General features: G+C 34.5%; 1 protein-coding gene and 1 pseudogene across 1 annotated transcript in view; one reads left to right on the top strand and one right to left on the bottom strand.

The window, feature by feature from the left end:
* LOC111747016 (LHFPL tetraspan subfamily member 3 protein-like) overlaps positions 1-10,663 on the top strand; it is a 390,070-nt gene that overhangs the window by 348,405 nt on the left and 31,002 nt on the right. The gene's annotated exons all lie outside the window — the stretch shown is intronic.
* LOC105300350 lies at positions 1,308-9,206 on the bottom strand (annotated as a pseudogene).

Here is a 10,663-nt window from a genome sequence, read left to right as displayed (position 1 = left end):
TTCTCATTTAATAAGTGAGATCTATTTCTTTATTTCAACCACAAGTCGATGAGCCCAGGGGCTAAGATGTCACACCAACCTGTGGGTCAATCCTATGTTCCTAAATCACTTACATACTGGCTTTTTCTCTGACATTAACTGAAAGGAACTTCCTCCAAGGATTAAATTGGCAGCTATATTTGTAATTATGGACTAAAGGCTGATTCTTAGCCAAACCAAGATGCTGAACAGAAAGAACCCTAGAAGCATGTGCATGTGATGTTATCTTGCTGACTCAGTTTCCCAAGTCTAAACATTTACTTAAATCTTTGGCTTCCTCCTAAGCAAGAATTCTTAAAATTTTGGAAGCAGTTTTTCTTATAAAAAAAAAAAAACAAAAAACAAAAAACAAAAGCCACTTTTAGGTCTTTTGACTTTAAAAATCTTGTGAATTTTCTTCTAGGTGATTGAAACCCACTTTGAATTAAATATAACTGCCCTGATCATATGATGAAGTGATGAGAAATGATGAAAGTGCTTTCCTGGAGCTTAATTTACTACACTCCCCCTATCCCTCACGACAACCCACCCCACCCCCTACTATCTGAAAGTGAAGCTTCCTCTTGAATCTTTCCTACTCCGAAATGACCATAAACTAAAGAAGCAATTGCCTTAGGGCTCATCTTGCTAACGATGCACAAAATAAATCAAGGTAAAGCACAGATGCTCATCATACACACAGGTCAGAGCTATGGCAGCAGCTTGATGCTGAGAGGCTGTTTCCTGGGGAAGGAGCTTGGTGGTACCACTCTCGACGCTCAGGGTGCTTGTTGCTGTTATGAGGACTGGCTGCAAAACAAAGGCTGAAAGATATTTTCGCCTTTTTTGGTTTTGTTTTTGTTAAAGCAAAAATCGTTTTCGGATTTATTTCGGTTAGCGAAAACAGGTACTAATGCAGGTCTTTCATAAAAGCGAAGCGGCCTAACATGAACTACGGAAAAGCTGAAGATACCAGTGTACAGATTTCGCAAGCAGTTGGATTTTTTTAAACTTGATTTATACTGCCATCTAGTGGTATGTCTTTCTGTAGGTCCACTGGATACCCTTAAATACATTGTGGAATCTAGGATTTATGCTGGCAAGAGTAGAGAAAACTAGCTCCTCCATGTAACCTACAAGGTCCTCTCATACAGGCTAAGAAAAAATTAACATAAATATGGAAAAAGGATCCCAACAGAGAGTCTCTTAAACCACAGAAGCATATTACATTAGCTTAAAAAAAAGAACACATAAATAAGTTTTATTTGTCACCATGAAAAGTCTCAATTTTAAACAGATTATTGGACTGGGGGCTCATATCCACCAGCTCATTCAATTTAAGCACCTATTCCATCCCAAGTAGCTGTTCCAGAACTGCTACTTTCACCATGAAGCTCTATGAGTTTTCCCAATTCAAACTTGGTTTTCTTCAGCCTTTTGACTTTTCTAACAAAGACATCATGGAGAGGATAAATAGATTGGCAAGACTTTTCTATGTCTTTTCCAATGATATCCAGAATCAATTTATTGACCACTTCTTTCAAGTCATTTGTCTGCACCTCTTGGGTCATGATTTCATCAAATTCTTCTGGATTTGGCGGACCTGTTGATGCTGAGTATAAGAGGTCTTCCAAATCTGATTGTTGAATTTTTTAGTACAAGCAACATGGAACAGACTAAGCAAATAATCATCAGTAGTCTTGACATCAACATGAGCTTTAGTCAACGTAAGCTTCAGTCATAGTCTGCCATTTTTTGACCATGGAGCACATTTTGTCACAGGTAAGATCCATGACATGGAAATGAATCAGGCAGTTTTTGCCCTGAATATTCTGTTTCTAGCTTGAATTTTCTAAATACAACTTCATCATTCTGCAGATCAGCTAGGATCACTTCGAAAACACGACCCTTAAGACCATCAGATGCAGTTTTGGTTCCTTGAGTTCCCATGCCTAGTGTTTTCCCAATATTTCGTATATTGAACATAGTTGGTGCTTTCACATCATACCAATATTTCTTAGAAAATGGGTCAACCACTTTATTCTTGGCTCCTTTTTTGCTGCCTTTCAAAAGGCACTTTTTCTTGCCAACCTCCACGATGCTGCTCAGCCAAAAGAGTACATTAGCTCTTTTTTCTTATATATTTGATTTTACCATAATTATTCCACATAAGCTGTTTATCTTAGATAAATAAACACAATCCTGGCAGATTAATTTAATGTCCTTCTATTTGGCTATCTGGGTTCAAATCCTAGTCCTTGAACTCGTTATGAAACACCTCCATGCCTCAGTTTTCTAATCTGTAAAACAGAAGTAATAATTAAATGTACCTCCTAGAGTAGTATAAGAGACACTAGACTCAGCACAGAAACTAGCACAAAGTAAATGCTCAGTGGAAACACAAGATATCATTATATATATTATATTATAATGATATATTATATCATTATAATATAATATATATATATTAGCAGATTGCAGTGAGCTTAACTTGCAAAGCCCCTCGGGACAGCCCACTGTCCCATTCCATTAGCAAATAGATCCTTAGACACAATGAGGACCCAAGATCAGGTCTCTGGACGCTAGAATTAGCATATGATACAGCAATTCTGAATACTTACTTAAAGGAATTGAAAACAGAGACTCAAACAGATATTTGTACCCCAGTTTTCACTACAGTATTATTCACAACAGCTGGAAGGTGGAAACAACCCAAATGACCAACAACAATTGAATAAATAAACAAAATGAGATATATACATGCAACAGAATATTATTCGACCATAAAAAAGAAGGAAATTCTGAGGCATGGATGAATGTTGAGGACATTATGCTAAGTGGAATAAACCAGTAACAAAAATACTATGTGATTCCACTTATGTGACATTCCTAGAGTGTTCAAGTTCATAGAGACGGAAAGTAGAATGGGGGCTGGAGGGAAGGGAGATAGGGAGTGATTGTTTAATAGACAGAGTTTCAGTGTGGAATGATGAAGAGTTCTGGATATGAAATGGTGATAACTGCACACCAATGTAAATGTACTTAATGCCACTGAATTATAAGCTTAAAAATAGTTTAAATGGTAAATTTTATGTTATACATATTTTACCACAATAAAACAAAATAGATAGGGCCAGATCCCTGGCCACACATTGTCCTTCCCCACTCTCTACCCTCATCTATAGATGCTGTCTGAGCAGCCCTAGGGCACTGCCAGGGACAGGGATCCTATCAGGGAGCACCAAGACCTTAAAGGAGGCCTCACAGCCTGACTTCCCCAGGCTCCACCCTACCCCATCCCCACCCACATATGCAGGCACCTTGTTGTGTTACCTTCTGACACTTGGAGGAAAAACAAAGAGGCAACACCTTGGAATCCTGGAAAGATGCCAGAGTTTGTGTGACAATGTCTCTTTAACACCAACCTGGACATTTCTTTTAACTGTAGCTGTCTGGTGAATCAAGGTTATGCTTTTAAAAGAAGGGAAATATCAGAATAGTTCACATGATTCTAATTTTCATTTGTGAGTAGAGCAAGGACTAAACGTGGACAACCTTGATGCCTATTGATTAACACTGAGAAACAGTTTAAATGAGCCAGTGAAGCAAAAGATAAGCCAGATCCAGAAACAGCTGTGGCTGTAACCCCCTGCAAGAGACTGGAAATCCATGAGACAACTCGGCAGGTGGAGAACTAAAAACCTGCTCTTATATGCTTCATACTCAGAATAAGTAATCTTACCTGTAAAAGAAGCCAGAGAAAAACAGTCAAAAAGTCTTTTCCCAAAATCCTACCAAGAAACAGTTTGGAGGAAAAAAAAGAGGTTTGGCCCAGCTTTTTAAAAAACATATTTTTTATTAGGGTGACATTGGTTTATAACACTGTATAAGTTTGAGGGGTGCAACACTGTAAATTGACATCTGCATGTACAACATCATGCTCACCACTGAAAGTCCAGTTTCCATCCTTCACTGTACAGACGAGCTCCTTTACCTGTTTCCCCCTCCTTCCACCGCCCCTTCCCCTCTGGTAACCACCAATCTGTTGCATGCCTCTATAAATCTGCATTTGTTTTGTTTTGTTTGTTATTTGCTTTGTTTTTGTTTTTATATTCCACATATGAGTGAAATCATATGGTATTTGTCTTTTTCCATCTGATTTATTTCACTTATATGTGTCAACCCATGTTATCATAAATGGCAAGTAGTGGATACTACTCAGCCATGTGTGTGTGTGTTGTGTGTGTGTGTGTGTGTGTACACCACATCCTCTTAATCTATTCATCTGTAGATGGACACTTAGGTTGTTTACATTTCTTGGCCATTGTGAATAATCCTGCAGTGAACATAGGGGTACATATATCTTTTTAAATTAATGTTTTCATATTCTGCAGATAAATATCCAGAAGTGGAATAGCTGAATCATATGATAATTTTCTTCTTAATTTTTTTGAGGAATCTCCATACTGTTTTCCATAGTGGCTGCACCAATTTACAATTCCACCAGCAGTCCATAAGGGAGCCCTTTTCTTTGCATCCTCTCCAACACTTGTCGTTTCTTGTCTTTCTAATAATAGCCATTCTAAAGGTGTGAGGTAATATCTCATTGTGATTTTGATTTGAATTTTCCTGATAATTACTGATGTTGAACATTTCTTCATGTTTCTGTTTGCTATGTGTGCATCTTTTTTAGAAAAATGTCTATTCAGATCTGCCCATTTTTAAATTAAGTTGTTTGTTTTTTGTGGTTGAGATATATTAGTTCTTTATATATTTTGGATATTAACTCTGATCAATGCATGATTTGCAAATATCTTTTTCTATTTGGCAGGTTGCCTTTTCATTTTATTGATAGTTACCTTTCCTGGACAAAAGCTTTTCAGTTTGATGCAGTCTCATTTGTTTATTTTTCCTTTTGTGTCCCTTGTTGTTGGAGTAGAATCCACAAAAACATCACTAAGACCAACGTCAAGGAGATACCATCATCGTTTTCTTCTATGTATGTATGGTTTCAGGTCTTTACGTTCAAGTCTTTAATCCATTTCGAGTTAATTTTTGTGACTTGTATGAGATAGAGACATAGTTTCATTCTTTTGCATGTGGCAGTTCAGTTTTCCCAAAAAATCATTTATTGAAGAGGCTTTTCTTTTTCTATTGTATGTTGTTGACTCTTTTGCCATATATGTGTGAGTTTACTTCTGGGCTCTTGATTCTGTTCCATTGGTCCATGTGTCTATTTTTCTGCCAGTACCACACAGTTTTGGTTATTCTAGCCTTGTAGTATAGTTTAAAATCAGGGGAAGTGACATCTCTGGCTTTGTTCTTTTTTATCTGGGTTGTTTGACTATTTGGGGTCTTTTGTAATTCCACACAAATTTTAGCATTTTTTTTTTGTTTTATTCCTGTGAAAAATGCTGTTGGGATTTTGATCAGGATTGCATTGAATCTATAGATTGCTTTAGATAATATGAACATTTTAACAATGTTAATTCTTCTAATCCGTGAATATGGCATATCTTTCCATTTCTTTGTGTCTTTTTCAATTTCTTTCAACAATGTCTTATAGTTTTCAGTGTACAGGTCTTTCACCTCCTTCCACCTCCTTGGTTAAATTTATTCCTAGGTATTTTTTATTTTGTTGTTGTTGTTGTGATTATAAACAGAATTTTTCTCTTAATTTCCTTTTCTAATTTTTCATTATTAGTATATAGAAATGCAGCAGAGTTTTGTACATTAATTTTGTACAACTTTTGTGTGTTTTTTATTATTTATAATGGTTTTTTGGTGTAGTCTTTAGGGTTTTCTATATATAAAATTATGTCATCCACAAATAGTGACAGCCTTACTTCTTTCTTTCCAATTTGGATGACTTCTATTTCTTTTTCTTGCCTGATTGTTCTAGCTAGAACTTCTAATACTATGTTGAATAATAGTAGCTAGAATAGGTATCCTAATCTTAGAGGTAAAGTTTTCAATTTTTCAACATTGAGCGTGATAATAGCTATGGGTTTATCATATACGACCTTTATTGTGTTAAGGTACTTTCCTTCTATACTCATTATACTGGCAATTTTTAGTATAAATGGATACTGAATTTTGTTAAATGCTTTTTCTGAATCTGTTGAGGTAATCATGATATTTATCCTTCAATTTGTTAATGTGGTGTATCTCACTGATTGATTTGTAGATGTTGAACCATCCTTGAATCCCTCAAATAAAACTTCATCGTGGTATATGATCCTTTTAATGTATTGTTGTATTCAGTTTGCTAGTATTTTGTCAAGAATTTTTACATCAATGTTCATCAGAAATATAGGCCTGTAATTTTCTTTGTGTGCGTGCGTGTGTGTTATCTCTGTCTGGTTTTGGTATCGGGGTAATGGTGGCCTCATAAAACCAGCTTTTTAAAAAACATATTTTTTATTAGGGTGACATTGGTTTATAACACTGTATAAGTTTGAGGGGTGCAACACTGTAAATTGACATCTGCATGTACAACATCATGCTCACCACTGAAAGTCCAGTTTCCATCCTTCACTGTACAGACGAGCTCCTTTACCTGTTTCCCCCTCCTTCCACCGCCCCTTCCCCTCTGGTAACCACCAATCTGTTTACCTCTATAAATTTGTTTTTGTTTTTATATTCCACATATGAGTGAAATCATATGGTATTTGTCTTTTTCCATCTGATTTATTTCACTTATATGTGTCAACCCATGTTATCATAAATGGCAAGTAGTGGATACTACTCAGCCATGTGTGTGTGTGTTGTGTGTGTGTGTGTGTGTGTACACCACATCCTCTTAATCTATTCATCTGTAGATGGACACTTAGGTTGTTTACATTTCTTGGCCATTGTGAATAATCCTGCAGTGAACATAGGGGTACATATATCTTTTTAAATTAATGTTTTCATATTCTGCAGATAAATATCCAGAAGTGGAATAGCTGAATCATATGATAATTTTCTTCTTAATTTTTTTGAGGAATCTCCATACTGTTTTCCATAGTGGCTGCACCAATTTACAATTCCACCAGCAGTCCATAAGGGAGCCCTTTTCTTTGCATCCTCTCCAACACTTGTCGTTTCTTGTCTTTCTAATAATAGCCATTCTAAAGGTGTGAGGTAATATCTCATTGTGATTTTGATTTGAATTTTCCTGATAATTACTGATGTTGAACATTTCTTCATGTTTCTGTTTGCTATGTGTGCATCTTTTTTAGAAAAATGTCTATTCAGATCTGCCCATTTTTAAATTAAGTTGTTTGTTTTTTGTGGTTGAGATATATTAGTTCTTTATATATTTTGGATATTAACTCTGATCAATGCATGATTTGCAAATATCTTTTTCTATTTGGCAGGTTGCCTTTTCATTTTATTGATAGTTACCTTTCCTGGACAAAAGCTTTTCAGTTTGATGCAGTCTCATTTGTTTATTTTTCCTTTTGTGTCCCTTGTTGTTGGAGTAGAATCCACAAAAACATCACTAAGACCAACGTCAAGGAGATACCATCATCGTTTTCTTCTATGTATGTATGGTTTCAGGTCTTTACGTTCAAGTCTTTAATCCATTTCGAGTTAATTTTTGTGACTTGTATGAGATAGAGACATAGTTTCATTCTTTTGCATGTGGCAGTTCAGTTTTCCCAAAAAATCATTTATTGAAGAGGCTTTTCTTTTTCTATTGTATGTTGTTGACTCTTTTGCCATATATGTGTGAGTTTACTTCTGGGCTCTTGATTCTGTTCCATTGGTCCATGTGTCTATTTTTCTGCCAGTACCACACAGTTTTGGTTATTCTAGCCTTGTAGTATAGTTTAAAATCAGGGGAAGTGACATCTCTGGCTTTGTTCTTTTTTATCTGGGTTGTTTGACTATTTGGGGTCTTTTGTAATTCCACACAAATTTTAGCATTTTTTTTTTGTTTTATTCCTGTGAAAAATGCTGTTGGGATTTTGATCAGGATTGCATTGAATCTATAGATTGCTTTAGATAATATGAACATTTTAACAATGTTAATTCTTCTAATCCGTGAATATGGCATATCTTTCCATTTCTTTGTGTCTTTTTCAATTTCTTTCAACAATGTCTTATAGTTTTCAGTGTACAGGTCTTTCACCTCCTTCCACCTCCTTGGTTAAATTTATTCCTAGGTATTTTTTATTTTGTTGTTGTTGTTGTGATTATAAACAGAATTTTTCTCTTAATTTCCTTTTCTAATTTTTCATTATTAGTATATAGAAATGCAGCAGAGTTTTGTACATTAATTTTGTACAACTTTTGTGTGTTTTTTATTATTTATAATGGTTTTTTGGTGTAGTCTTTAGGGTTTTCTATATATAAAATTATGTCATCCACAAATAGTGACAGCCTTACTTCTTTCTTTCCAATTTGGATGACTTCTATTTCTTTTTCTTGCCTGATTGTTCTAGCTAGAACTTCTAATACTATGTTGAATAATAGTAGCTAGAATAGGTATCCTAATCTTAGAGGTAAAGTTTTCAATTTTTCAACATTGAGCGTGATAATAGCTATGGGTTTATCATATACGACCTTTATTGTGTTAAGGTACTTTCCTTCTATACTCATTATACTGGCAATTTTTAGTATAAATGGATACTGAATTTTGTTAAATGCTTTTTCTGAATCTGTTGAGGTAATCATGATATTTATCCTTCAATTTGTTAATGTGGTGTATCTCACTGATTGATTTGTAGATGTTGAACCATCCTTGAATCCCTCAAATAAATCCCACTTCATCGTGGTATATGATCCTTTTAATGTATTGTTGTATTCAGTTTGCTAGTATTTTGTCAAGAATTTTTACATCAATGTTCATCAGAAATATAGGCCTGTAATTTTCTTTGTGTGCGTGCGTGTGTGTTATCTCTGTCTGGTTTTGGTATCGGGGTAATGGTGGCCTCATAAAATGAATTGAGAAGCATTCCTTCTCTTCAATTTTTTGGAAGAGTTTGAGGATAGGTATTAAATCTTCTATGAATATTTGGTAGAATTTACCAGTGAAGCTGTCTGGTCCTGGACTTTTGTTCCTTGGAAGGTTTTTGATTACTGTTTCAATGTCCTTACTATACTCTTTCAATGTCCTTACTAGTGATTGATCTATTCGGATTTTCTATTTCTTCACGATTCGGTCTTGGAAAGTTGTATGAATCTAAAAATTTCTTCATTTTCTCTATATTTTCTAATTTGTTTGTATATAGCTGTTTATAGTAACTTCTTATGATCCTTTATATGTCTGTAATATTCATTGTAATTTCTCTTTCATTTCTAAATTTGATTATTTGAGCCTTCTCTCTTTTTTCCTTTATGAGTTTAGATAAAGTTTTATCAACTTTGTTTATCTTTTCAAAGAATTGGTTCTTAGTTTCATTTATCTTTTCTATTGTCTTTTTAATCTCTATTTCAATTATTTCCACTCTGATTTTTATTATTTCCTAACTTCTACTGACTTTGGACTTTGTTTCTTCTTCCTTTTCTGGTTCCTTTAGATATAAAATGAAATTATTTATTTGAAATTTTTCTTTTTTTCTTGAGGTAGGGCTGTATTAGTTCAAACTTCTCTCTTAGTACCACTTTTGCTGCATCCCATAGCTGTCGATATATCATGTTTTCATTTTCGTTTGTCTCTATGTATTCTTTTATTTATCCTTTGATTTCCTTGTTGACCCAATAGTTGTTCAGTAGCATGTTGTTTAATCTCCACATATTTGTGATTTTTCCAATTTTCTTCTTGTAGTTTCATACCGTTATGGTTGGAAAAGATGCTTGATATGATCTCAATCTTCTTTAATTTATTAAGACTTGTTTTGTGTCCCAACATATGGTCTATCTTTGAGAATATTTCATGTGCACTTGAGAATAATGTATATTCTATTGCTTTTGGATGAAAAGTTTCATATATATTTATTTAAAATCTATCTGATCTAATATGTCATTTAAGGCTGCTGTTTCCTTGTCTTTCTGTCTGGATGATCTATCCATATATGTAAGTAGGATGTTAAAGTTCCATACTACTATTGTGTTGCTGTCAATTTCTTCTTTTAAGTCCTTAATATTTTGGTGCTTCTATGTTGGGTGCATATATATTAATAAATGTTTATGTCTTTTTGATGGATGCCCCCTTTATTAGTATATAATGGCCATCTTTGTCCCATGTTACCTTTTTTGGGTTGAAGTCTGTTATGCCCCAAATATGTATGGCTACACCACTTTCTTTTGGTTACCTTTGCCTGGAGTATCAGCTTCCACCCCTTTACTTTGAGCCTGTGTTTGTCTGAAGCTGAGATGAGTCTCTGCAGGCTGTTTATTGTTGTGTCTTGTTTTTTGATCCATCCAACCACTCTGTGCCTTTTAATTGGTGAGTTTTTTCCACTTACATTTAGGGTGATTATTGATATATGAGAGCTTACTATTGCCATTTATCTTTTGTTTTCTGTTTGTTCTATATCTCTACTGTTTCTTTTTCTCTTTTGTTTCTGTCTGCCATTTTAATTTGGTGGGTTTTTTTAATGATGTTTTTCTCTGTTTGCTCTTTTTTTATGTTTTGTGTCTCTATGCTAGATTTTTGTTTTGTGGTTACCATGTAGTTTACATAAAGTGTCTCATAGATAATATAGTCTTTTTT

Source organism: Pteropus vampyrus, unplaced genomic scaffold (assembly GCF_000151845.1).
Source record: "Pteropus vampyrus isolate Shadow unplaced genomic scaffold, Pvam_2.0 Scaffold208, whole genome shotgun sequence".
NCBI classification, from domain to species: Eukaryota; Metazoa; Chordata; class Mammalia; order Chiroptera; family Pteropodidae; genus Pteropus; species Pteropus vampyrus.
This window is presented reverse-complemented; position numbering and strand designations above follow the sequence as displayed.